Source organism: Schistocerca americana, chromosome 2 (assembly GCF_021461395.2).
Source record: "Schistocerca americana isolate TAMUIC-IGC-003095 chromosome 2, iqSchAmer2.1, whole genome shotgun sequence".
Lineage (NCBI taxonomy): Eukaryota > Metazoa > Arthropoda > Insecta > Orthoptera > Acrididae > Schistocerca > Schistocerca americana.
Window position 1 is genome coordinate 575,805,883 of NC_060120.1, and position 13,744 is coordinate 575,819,626.

Below are 13,744 nucleotides of genomic sequence, written 5' to 3' on the forward strand. Positions count from 1 at the left end.
GTACGCTACATAGGTCTAAGCAATGTTGTAATACAGGTCCATATTTTTGTTTTTAGCATTCTGTCATGGAATCTGTGCTCGATTTGCCGATTGCAGACGCTACTGATTGCGTGGAGAATGTTGTCAATGAGAATTCTTCCGTGGGAAGCATGTCCCACTTATCCAATGCAGAAGCTGCGAATTGTGTCGAAAACGTTAGTATACGGATGTTTTCACTCCCCCAACGTTTTCTTATAATATTTTTTCATCAAGCATTGAGTTATTTCAATCGTATATAACGAAATTATTTCCTTATTTAGAGTGCAGTTGGTTCTTCAGTAATTGATTGTGGTATACAGTCGAAAGTAGAAATGGAAGACAAGGCGACCGAAACTTGCATTTTTTTTTTTCTCAGACATTGTGCACGAAATAAAACGTAAACTGAAATGTGTCCGTGAAAAACTTCGAAGAAGGAAGTGTTTTCCATGGATGACATCATAAGTTCATTGAAGGAGAAGGGGCATCTTCCTGAGAAGTTACATAACTTCCTCAATCATCAGAAAGGAACACAAGTGGAATTAGTGTGCAATTTAGTGAACAACTCTGTCTCATCAAAGGGTAATAGATACACAACAAATGTGAAAATGTTTGCGATGACTGTGTACTTTTATTCACCAGCAGCATATGAATACCTGAAAAAATTAATGCCTCTGCCCCATACATCATTGATTTCAAAATGGGTGGCAAGTGTAGACTGTGAACCTGGCTTCTTAAAAGATGTTTTCAAGTACATTGTAAGGGACCAGTTCAGCAATTCATGTCTAATTGTAGACAGTATGGCAATTAGGAAGCAAGTAGTTTGGTGCCAAGGAACTAAGCAGTACAGGGGTTTTTTAGACTTTGGTGGGGAAGTGCCTCAGTAAAAGAAGTAATAGAGCCATCTGAGGTTCTGGTTTTCATGCTTGTCTCTATTAAAGGCAAATTTAAATGCCTGATTGCATATTTCTTTATCAACGGTGCCCAGGCAAATAATCAGGCCACACTGATAAAATCTGCTTTAGAGAGGCTGCATAGTTCTGGCATTAAGGTTTGGTGTGTTACATGTGATGGCTGTAAGGTAAATATAAGCACTTTACGTTCACTTGACTGTACTTTAAATTTTTCCAAGGGTGATTTTAAAAGCTACTTTCCTCATCCTGTGGAAAAATACGATGTTTAGTGTATCTTGGACATGTGTCATATGATTAAGTTTGCCAGAAATGCTCTAGCAGAAGTATCTGCTATTGAGTCTCCAACTGGCATTATTAGATGGCATTTCATTGAGCAATTGAACAAGGTATGACATTTGCCAACAAACTCTCAGGACAACATATAAGTAGTGTAAATAGAAAAATGAATGTTTCATTAGCTGCACAGACTTTAGAGTTCTAGCGTGGCAGATAGTATAGAGTTTTTGAGGAGGGTTGGTGATCTGAATTTTAAAGGAAGTGAAGCAACAGTAGAATTTTTGTATTATATTGATAGGATTTTTGATATTCTGAACTCCAGAAATCCATTAGGTAAAGGGTATAAGAGCCCCCTGAGACTTGACAACAAATCTTATTGGCTTGGTATTTTCAGACACTGAAAATTATATCAAAAGCTTAAAAATCATTGGTATTCCATTGCTGCTCCATGCAAGAAATGTTAAGTCTGCATTAGAATGTATTTATCTCTATGCTTTTCCCAATATGGCCAATAAAAATGCATTTGTAAAATTTGTTAACTGGGGAAAACTGTTTAAAACAAGTGACTGCGTGTACTCTGTTGTAGAATACTCAGAAACTGTTTCAGATGTTTGTGACTGCCGGGGATATGTGTCAGAAATATATACAGGCCAAGATTTTGCATTGTGTTAAAATTAAATTTGTAGATTACCCATTTCCTGCTCCTGCTCATGATTACCATTATGAAATTGGGATTGAGGATTTACATCAGACCCAACTTGTTTGTAAGATTGCATCCCTGTACTCCTGCACATGCTTAAAAACATATGGGAAAAAAAGCCCACTGAGAAAATTTTAAACAACAAATCAAGTATAAGGCAGAAGTTAAATAAACTCATATTGTTTAACCATGTATAGTGCTCAAATTGGAAAAGATTATGTATTGGGACATTTCATGCAGATGGGTGTGACATTTTGACAGATTTTTTTAAAACTATTTTGTCCATAGATTTGTTGTTGTATAACGATGAATCACATTGAAGTAAAATTAACTGTTTACATCCTGTGTAGATATTGTAACAAAATTATAATTATTTATTATATAAGCTTATTTTAAGATGGTAGGTGTTACAAAATATGCACTTGCATTAAAAACAGGTGATTTGTGTGAAATTAATGAAAAAAAGTTCTGAGACTTATTTGACAGATAGCTTTCAGTGTGAGAAAATATTTCCCTCAATAACTATGTTAACTTGAATTTTTCACTTTAAGAAAACAGTTTAATCACAGAATGGGTGTGATCTAATGGAGTATGCAGTGGCCCTATGTTTCAAACAGTAATGTTTGTGGATACTCTGAAACATAAGAGCAATAAAATTGTTACTCTCTTAATTCTTGTTTTAATACTTTTTAGAATGAACACAATGTTCCAATTGATCGTAAGCATTCTTATTACTTTAGAACCATTCTAGAATAACGGGGCCTGATTCAGGCAAAACCTAATTTTCTTAATTTTGTCTTTATTTTGCTAGGAAGTCTTTCTATTATATTTTCCTGTGTTGAGGGAGGGGGAAGGGGAAGAAAATGCAAATAGTCATATAGAATTATCTTTCTAGCACTACAAAGTACTGAATACAGTGATTACAGTTACACTTGGAAATCTAGGAAATTTCAAAAAATGGTTCAAATGGCTCTGAGCACTATGGGACTTAACATCTATGGTCATTAGTCCCCTAGAACTTACAACTACTTAAGCCTAACTAACCTAAGGACATCACACAACACCCAGTCATCACGATGGAGAGAAGCGAGAACGCTACCACACGACCACAAGTGGCGGATTAGGAAATTTCAGTATTCATGTTACATGCCTAATTTTCATCAACATTTACTTTAATTATACAGTTACACTTTTTGCTGATTTGAACTGTGTACTACATGTTAAAAAGATTTTGTTTGGTCATAGTAATGAAAGCATTTTTTTTGGTCCCATATGGAACTGAAATTATCAAGTTACAATGACAAAGGAAGGAATTAACATTAACGAATCTTACTTCACAGAAATTATGTAACAATGGTTACACTTTTTGCAAGTTAACTTTAACATAAGCCATTCAGTTTTCCATTAAGAGCGAAAGCAGTTGCATGAGTCACGTAAAGAACAAAGTTTCCCATAGGGAACTAAAGAATTTTACATTTGAGTTATTGCAGACCCAAAGTATTGTGATCTTCATATTTCTATTTAAAAAAGTTTGTAACTCAAATTCACAGACATTTTGGAATCTGTACATACATATGTGTAACAACGTACTTTTCATGTATCATGTGGAACCTTTAATTTTCTGGTTTAAATATAATTTATTTCATGAATTACCTTTAATACCGACAATGTCTGAATGCAATATTTGCCATTTAGAAGAAGAAATATTTGTGTGCAGAATAACAAACCTCATGAAAAACGCGAGAGATTGTAATGTACCGAACTTGGAATGGCTCTTATCAATAGCAGGTAAAAAGAAGGCTTCTATTAAATGTTCAACGAAACCAGTCAGTACCTCTTAATTCACCATAGAGGTGATACAGTAATAAAAGAATTTACTTTTTTCAGAATTTCTGCTAAGTATTAAAAGTGTGAAGACCTATTCAATAAGTATCTGCTTTACCAATAACCTGTAGTACAAGCACATGTATAAGCAGGTAATTAAGGGAGTCAAGACTTATGTTAAAGATACTGACTGGCATTACTTGCTCACAAAACATTGTAGTTGCTGTACAGTTTATGCTGTAAGTGGTGTACCCAATGTGATTCCTGGAGGACATAATATTCTGTTATCCTATGGGAATGCACTGCTACCACACCTGTTGAAAGTAAGTTTTGCTGTGGAATAGTTGTATCAGACGTCTGTACCAGAAAACAAATCTCCACTGTGACACCCTCATGTTCTTGGTATGCTATTAGCTATTATTACAGGAATACTCTTCACATGGAGGAAGGAGGAAGGGAGAGAGAGAGAGAGAGAGAGAGAGAGAGAGAGAGATATGGGAGAAAATCATGTTCTTAGGAGGAGCAAGCTTTACAGCAGCATATGCTGTTAAAAGCATAGTGAGATTTTCTTTTTCATCATTTCCAACGTTTACACAACTTTCTTGCACTTTTATTTTATCACATTTTTCCCTTGAGAATGGAGAAGAGAGAGGAAGAAGAAAAAAAAGAAAAAGTAAGCGAGCTCTCATAAGAACTGAAAACTCTACTTGTGTCATTTGTTATTTTCAAAATGTTACTCTCTTTCCAAATGCTGTTCTATTTTTTTCAAACCAATTCTGAATGTCTCAGGTTATTACATATTATTTACTGTACATCGTCCAGCAATACATCTGTTGTTACTGGTATTGTCCAGCAATACTTCTGTTGTTACTGGATAGTTTGTAATTTGGCACTACCTTTGTACCACTGGTATTGGCTAGTGTACTTTTGCAGATAAGAAAATCGACTGGACTAGAATGTCCTGTCAGTATAGGACAAATTCAGACAATATGGAACTTTTTACACTAAATTTGCAATATAATGTCACCCTTGTCTAACACAGATTGTAGCAGCCATTGGGGTGCCTGCGTGGCCAGCTTCTACAGCTTTCGCTTTCAGGTTTGTTTTTTGCTTGGGCCATATCATGACAACCAGTCATTCCAGTAATTGACACCATGTCAAAGACTGGAACCAAGATTGACAGAAATAAAATTCCATGGTTGTAATTCATAGTGTAATTAATTTTGCTCACTGACATGTTTTGAATTCAATTTTAAAATAAAACCATGGTACCAGTCATTATTTGGGTGTCAGACTGGAAAATTACAGTTTTAAGACACCCCAACCTTAAAATTAACAGCTGTGATCAATGTTATTTTCAACAAGTTCCTTCACTTCCTACATCATCATGGATCAGTCCAATATAATATTATTACTACACTTAACTTCCAAATGATACAAGTTATGCATTTAAGAGGAGCCTTAACGTTGGCTTTTGTGTTTGTCTCATTTAAATGTATTTCTTGTCTCGTATCAAAAACTGAAGTACTGTCAAAAACTGGAGCTTCTACCTTATCACTCAATTAAAATACACTGTGTCATATACAGGCGTTAATAAAATCATGGCATTTAAATTTCTGATCAAAGAGAGAGCCAAATTCGTAAGTGAATGTTGCAATTACAGTGTCAGCATATATGGAGATCGGTAATGCATCACTTCAGATAAAGAAAAATAAGTTTTTCTTTTTATAACTAAGTAATACTTTATTACTTCAGTTGTAATTTCTGTTGTCAGTAAAGATACGCCTAAGCAAACGATGTCAACTTTTTTTCAAGACACGTCTTCACTGTTTTCCACACTTGATTTTCCGAATTATACCTGTAGTTAAAAGCTTTGGCAACCAAGGTAATTTGTTGAGCTCCATTTAATCTTAAATAGTATTTTAAAACGGGCAAATAAGTAAAACACTCATAAAATTAATAGTAAACAATTTATAGGTCAGCTTGTCAAACTTCCAAAACACACTCGAATTTAGGAATTTCATAGCAGAACTGTCACTGTTTTTTCTAACTAGATTAGAAACACTTCATTATGTTGATGTGTAGATATCTAGAACATCCAATATAAAAGACTTATCAGGGCGCAGAACGAAAAACATTTTCATCTGTGTTTTGACACTTCGTTTTTCGCCAAACTCAGATATGGCGGACACTCAATGATATGATCTTTGGCCGGCACGCGCTAGAGCCATCTATCGGTAGGTCCGGTAGTTGAGCATCCCTCATTTCGCTAGCTTTAGACGCCTGTTTGTGTGACAGCCACAGTATTTATTTGTATACGTCAAACAGAATAGCCGCCAACATTACAACAAATAAAGAGGCCTGCACATGTTCAATATTGATTGAAATTCTGCTTTGTCAAACCGTCAATATATTGGTGCTATACCTCCCACAATCACAAAAATTGGCAATCGACAACACGATTTTACAAGGTTAAGATGTAGAACACCCAAAAGAAAATGTGTACTGCAATCATGTTACGTAAAGCTTGCAAACAACAGTCAACAAGGAAAAAGAGATAATAGGTCCGAGAATGACTGAAAAAAGGAGCGACTAAACACATTTTAATTTACTGACTGAAGTTAGAGCCATGGAGTCGAAAGATTTCATAAATTAGCTACCCATGAGTTCCGCATCAAACAGAAAAATCGCCAGATTTTAAACCTTATTTTAGGAGGAGATATAAGCATATCCTAAACAAAGTTATTAAAATGTCTAAGAAACTGACAAATGACAAATTGTAAAAATTGCCCCAAACACAATTAAGGGACATAGTAAGAAAGGGAACAGGAAAGCAATGTGAAGAACAACACAATATTGGCTTCTGAAAAATTCATCCAAAATATCGGACCCAAAAATGTTGCGAAAAAATTTAAGTTTTGCTTTACAGAAGTAGCAGAAAATATTACCAAAACGTATCCAACAAATGTTAGGACAGAACAAGTTCCAAGCAGTTTAAAGAAGTGTTTTTTGTATCCAACAGATGAGAAAGAAGTATCAAACGTCATTAGAGGATTAAAATCAAAATCCTCAACTGGCACTGATAACACCCCTGATAGCATTTTAAAGAAATGCTCAGCAGTAACATCAAAACCCTTTGCAGATGTTTTTATTCCTCACTGGCTAATGGAATTTTTTTTGAAAAGTTACAAATAGAACAATGAGGCCGCTGTTTAAAATAAGTCAAAGAACAGAATTAAAAAGTTACAGACCAATTTCTCTACTGTGGGGCTTTTCTGAAATATTAGAAAAAAATATTTTATAAGAGACTGGTTGATTTTATAGAAGAAAATAAACTCTTCTACAGCAACTTTTACATGGATACTCTGCAAATCACTCTGAAGTGCCTGGCAGAGCATTCACCGAACCACATTCACAATAATTAGCTGTTATTCCACTCTCGAACAGCGAGCGAAAAAAAGGAAAACCTATATCTTGAAATGCGAGCTCTGATTTCCCGTATTTTATTATGATGATCGTTTTTCCCTATGTAGGTCGGCGTCAACAAAATATTTTCGCATTAGGAGGAGAAATTTGCTGATTTACATTTCCTGAGTATATTTCATCACAGCAAAAAACCCCTTTGTTTTAGTGGTGTCCATCCCAAGTGCTGTACCATGTCGGTGACACTCTCTGCGCTATTTCGCAATAATACGAAACGTGCTGCTCCTCGTTGGGACTTTCTCGATGTACTCCGTTATACCTATCTGGTAAGGATTCTTCACAGCGCAGCAGTACTCCAAAAGAGGACGATTAACCGTAGTTTAGGCAGTCGCCTTAGTACATCTGTTTCATTTTCTAACTGTTCCGCCTATAAAACGCAGTCTTTGGTTTGCCTTCCTAACCACATTTTCTGTGTGTTTTTCCCAGTTTAAATTGTTCGTAATTGCAATTCCTAGGTATTTAGTTTAACTTGCGGCCTTTAGATTACACTGATTTATTGTGTAATCGAAGTTTAACGGATACCTCTCAGCACTCATGTGGATGACATCCATGGAGGTAGAAATCACACATTTCATTATTTAGGGCCAATCGCCAATTTTCGCACCATTCAGATATCCTTTCTAAATCGTTTTGCAATTTGTTTTGGACTTCTGATGAGTTTACCAGACGATAAACGACAGCATCACCTGCAAACAACCTAAGACGGCTGCTCAGATTGTCTCCTACATCGTTTATATACATAAAGAACAGCAGAGGGTCTATAACACTATCTTTGGGAACGACAGAAGTCACTTCTGTTTTACACGATGACTTTCTATCAATTACTACCAACTGTGACCTCTCTGACAGAAAATCACGAATCCAGTCACATAACTGAGACAATATTCCATAAGCACACAATTTCACTAAAAGCCACTTGTGCTGTACAGCATCAAAAGCCTTTTGGAAATCTAGAAATATGAAATCAATTTGAAATATTTGTCAATAACACTCAACACTTAGTGTGTGAAAAGAGCTAGTTGTGTTTCACAAGAACAGTGCTTTATCTGCTTTTTCTTAATAGGTATATTTTTCGTTTATTTTTGGAGGATTTGCGGGTTACAATATTCAATAGACCATTCTCTTCGAGGTAGTTCATAAGGTTCATACACAATATATGTTCCAAAATCCTGTTGCATATCAACATTAATGATATGGGCCAATAATTCAGTGGATTACTCCTACTACCTTTCTTGAATATTGCAACTTTCCAGTCCTTGAGTACGGATCCTTTGTCGAGCGAGCGGCTGTATATGGTTGTTAAGTATGGAGCATACTCTGAAAGGAGCCTAATTGGTACACAGTCTGGACCAGAAGACTTGCTTTTGTAAGTGATTTAAGTTGCTTCGCTACTCTGAGGATATCAGTTTCTAAGTTACTCATGTCGGCAGCTGTTCTAGATTCGGATTCTGGAATATTTCGAAAGGCTGTGTTTAGTAACTCTTCTTTCGCAGCACTGTCGTCGAAAGTATTTCCTTTGCTATCGAGCAGAGAAGGCCCTGACTGTCTTGCCACTAGCATACTTTACATACCGGTACTACCAGAATTTATTTGGATTTTATGCCAAGTTTCGAGATAAAGTTTCGTTATGGAAATTATTCTAAGTATCTCGCAATGACGTCCGCATTAAATTTCGATCTACCGTAGAAGATCGCCAATATCGGAGATATTGCGTTCGTTTAAATTTGGCATGGTTTTTTCGTTGTTTCTGCAAGAGTGTTCTGACCCATTTTGTGTACCAAGTGGGATCAGCTCCGTCGTTCGTTAATTTATTTGGTATAAATCTCTCAATTGCCGTCGATACTATTTCTTTGATTTCAAGTCACATCTGGTCTACACTTACATTGTTTGTTTGGAAGGAGCAGACACTGTCTCTCAGGTGTCAAGTGAATTTTTATCTGCATTTTTGAATAGGTATATTTTTCATTTATTTTTGAAGGATTTGTGGGTTACAATATTCAGTCTCGCTACAAGCCTGTGTTCACTAATCCCTGTATCCATTTTGATGCTCATTATTAGCTCAGGATTATTTATTGCTACCAACTCAAGTTTGCTTACACAGCTGTTTACTAGACGTGTGGGCTCATGAACGAATTGCACGAAATAATTTTCTGAGAATGCTTTTAGCCCAATTTTGGATGACGTTTTATGCATGCCTCCAGATTTAAACATTTATTTCCGCCAACATATTAAGGTTAAATGAAAGTCTCTATAATTGTAATAGTGGGGTACATGTTTGAAATTAAACTCAAGTTTGCTTTGAACCTTTCAGCAATTGTATCATCTGAGGTGGGAGGTTGGAACAAGGATGCAGTTATTATTTTATTCCATTTGCCTAAAATGACCTCTACCTATACTTACTCACAAGAACTATCTGCTTCAATTTTGCTGCAGGACAAACTACTTCTGACAGCAACAAACATGCCACTGCCAACAGTGTTCAGCCCATCTTTTCGGAATACCTCTTCTCAAAATCACACCACAGTTTCCATAAATATAGGTCGACAGGAACTGCCATCTTTGATTTTATAAATGAATCCCTGACCTTAGCAGACCATAAACAACACTTATCTGCTATGTTTTTGGACCTCATCAAAGCTTTTGATGTCATTGACCATAAACTACCACTCTGAAAATTGGAACATGTAGATGGGACACAATGGATACAACCACACCTGAGCAACAGACAGCAAATAGTAAAACTTAAATGTCAAGAAGGAAACAACAGGCATATGTATCAGTCGGGGAAACAAAATGTAAATATGGTGCTTCCCAAGGTTCCATTCTAGGTCCAGTCTTGTTCCTGCTGTTTACAAATGAGTTAATAGTCAGCAACTCCTTCCCAGGCATGTATAAAATATGCAGACGATTCCAACATTCTGATAAAATGGGAGACTGTAGGTGAACTGGAGATTGAAATCAAAGTATGCACATTATACATAACTGATTGATTCTCCAGGAACAGTCTTATCATAAATGCAGAAAAGACAGTAACTATGCATTTACAAACAATACAAAGAATACACATCTCAGCCCTATCATAATGTTATCTTGCAAAAATTAAAAACTGTAAGAAGCACAAAATCTCTTGAATATGGATAAAAAAAACAAATGTGGGACAAACATGTAAGCTTCATCAATAAGAAATTTAGTACTACCTGCTATTCCATGAAAATTCTTACTGGCTGCATGACACAACAAACGATAAAAATATATATTACACACAGCTGGAATCATTGTTGAGAAACAGCATAATTTTTTGGGACAATTCACCTGCCAGCAGAAGTTGCTGTATTGTCCTAAAATTAATTGTAAGTACTGCAGGAAAAGTAACTGCTAGAAGCTCAAGCAGGCCACTATTTAAGAACCTACAATTTCTTCCACTACCTTGGTTATACATTTTGGAAGTTACATGTTTCATTAAGAAAAGTGATGAGCACTGAAGACCAACTAGTGCAAAAAATGGAACAGTTCATAAGTACAATAAACGACAGAAAATGGAACTGGATAATTAACGTGCAAAAACGAAATATAGAAAATATGGGTCCTTAATAGCATAGAAAAACTTTACAACAAGTTACCACACCACATGAAGACCCAAAAATTTAAGGACTTTTAAAATGGCTCTAAAATTGTGTCTTTTAAATAAACTGTATTGTAGTGTTGATGAGTATGTAGAATCTTGAACTATACAGAAGCTTGCTGCTTTCTAAAATCTGGATGAGTTCCTGTAGAGTATTTCAGTCAGTAACATAATCAGTGGTAGTGTACCTCACATAAATTATAACCATTTTCTAATCTTTAAATTTGTGTCACGTGTAAAAAATCAAAAGCTGTAAACTATAGTGATGAAGATACCAAAAACTGTAAATATTACTCTGCGTTTTTAAATTTTTAAGAGTAATTGTTGTTAATTCATAAGAAGAGTGTCATGATTTAATGTAAGTTAGTTTCCTTTTGCAAAAAAATCACAAGCTATTATCAACACAATGATGCAAAAATCCTTTCCATTTTTAACTTGAAAACTGATGTAAGTTCTTGAGGAGAGCACGAAAACATTAAACTGTATGTATACATTTGCTTACAGTTTTATGTATGTAAACGTATTTATATTGTAGTAGATGCACAATTCATAATACTCACATAAATTCACATTGTCTCATCTCATCATCAGACAAAAATTGACTTGTCCAATATCAATTTGTGACTATGTACAAAAATGATGAAATGCACCAATAAAACCACCAAATCAAATCAGTTATCACACATCAAGTTATTAGCGTTGATGCAAGATAAACAAAGAAGCAAAATACATTAATGAAGGAGGTAATCACAGTTGACAAGAGATTTGGACTAACAGAGATTTCTGGCGACAGGCAGGTCATTCTAATTCTCAAAGTTTAATTCTGTAATAGTAGCTGGCTCAGTTAGTAAAATTCTGTGGAAACCTGTAAAACAATTATATTTGTCTGGCAAGGACCTTTTTCAAGCAATTAGTGTAAAACATTTTTTTTAGACCTTGTAATAATTTGGAGAAATTTGCAAGCATTTTACAGACCTTTATAGGTCCCAAACTGCTATGTAAGACATCAGTCTATACTATACTTTATTTTAATTAATGAAGTAAGCAGTGTTATAAATGCTATAGAAAATTCTCCATTAACCATCATAAAGGGGTATATACAATAGTTACCCTTGCAAAGGCCTATTAAAATTCTTTTGCGTTGAAAGACTCCCTAAACATTGAATCTGAGGCATATATGCACAATACCTTATTGAAAAAAATAAACACTAATAATGTGAGGCTGTTCTGTGAAGCTCTGTCAAGATCTTAAAAAGAATTGATCAGACTGTCAATACTTAACCTCACTTGTTTAGAATCTATCGACAATACAGAGAATATTTTGAAATCCTTCAATACTGCTCATCAATTTTTCTAGTACTGACAATACACCCTCAAACGGTCAATATAGTGACATCCTGACAATATTACTGAGTGTGTGGGGAGCCCCTAAAAAAGAAACATGGGCACTAGGTTCAGTTCACATAAAATATGGAAGAATAAAATGAAATAATAATCTTTATTGGTCTGCACGTTTTCTGTGCAACTGGCTTTGCCAGTGGCAATTTTACACTTATATAACTACGTTTACACAGAGTTTTTTTTTCTCATCAGGATTCTGGCTGGTTTGATGTGGCCCACCACGAATTTCTCTCCTGTGCCAAGCTATTCATCTTAGAGTACCTCTTGCATTCACTGTATAATGCATCACAAACTTGAAGCATTTTTCCAAAGACATTGAAATATGCTGTTGTTTAACTCCTCTATAAGAAAGATGATAGGAAAGATGCCAGTAATTACCAATTTCTATCACTATAGTATAGTCATCATTTTCCAAAATTTTAGAGAAGAAGACGTATCCTAGAATAGTATTCCACTTGAGTAGCAATAACATCCTCAGTCAATCATAGTTTAGCTTAAGAAGAGTAACCATTTACGCCTTTGCCCACCAAATTTTACTACTGTTAAATTATAAGACAGCATTGGTTGTTATTTTCTGCCACCTGTCTAAGGCACTTGATTGTGTGAATCGCAATATTCTCCTACATAAACTGAGGTTTTATTGGATTGATGGCATAGCCAACCATTGAGTAACATCAAATCTAACAAAAACAATACAGGAAGTACTTCAGTCAGTGCAGTCAGGTGACAATATTCTGACTGGGGAGGAGTCATATATGGGGTTTCCCAGGGTATACTTCCGCTATTGCTCCTTACATATGTAAATGACCTTTCGTCTAATATACAACAAGCAGAAATAGTACTTTTTGCAGATGGCATTAGTATTGAAATCAGTCCTAACATATATACTGTTGTAAAAAGGAAAAACGTTTTTAACGTTCAATGTAGTATTTCTTGGTATTTTCATGAAGTATGTTTTGTGTATATAGGATCTCTTTGAAGTTCGTTTTTTCCAGTTAAGTGCCAAATCTGTATCCTAAAGAAATATACCGTTTTAAATGAAACTGTATTGTTCAGACTTAACAATTTGCAACAGGTTATGGGCCCAGGCTACATGAAACTGAACAAAATACAGTTTTTTCAAGTCTGATTCAATTCATTGTGTGCTGGTAGAAGCTATCTGTCATTGAATCTAGCTGCACGGTAAGAATATGGCTACAAACGGAGACTATAAAGTGATTGTAGATAAACTCGAAGGGCCTGAAGATTGGGCAAAATGGAAATGGCATTTCTCTATGGTACTCCGTTCATATGAACTGGAAGACGTTATTATCGATGCGCGTGAACCCACGGTGCTGCCTCGGGAACCAACAAGTGAACAGAAGGCAGCGTACACAGAATGGCAAAAGAATGACGCGAAAGCGGCAAGTTTGATAGCAAGTGCGCTAAGCAAACCAGTAGCTGAACTTATTTGACGTACAGAAATGCTAAAGAAATATGGGACAAACTACATGCGAGATTTGAACGTAG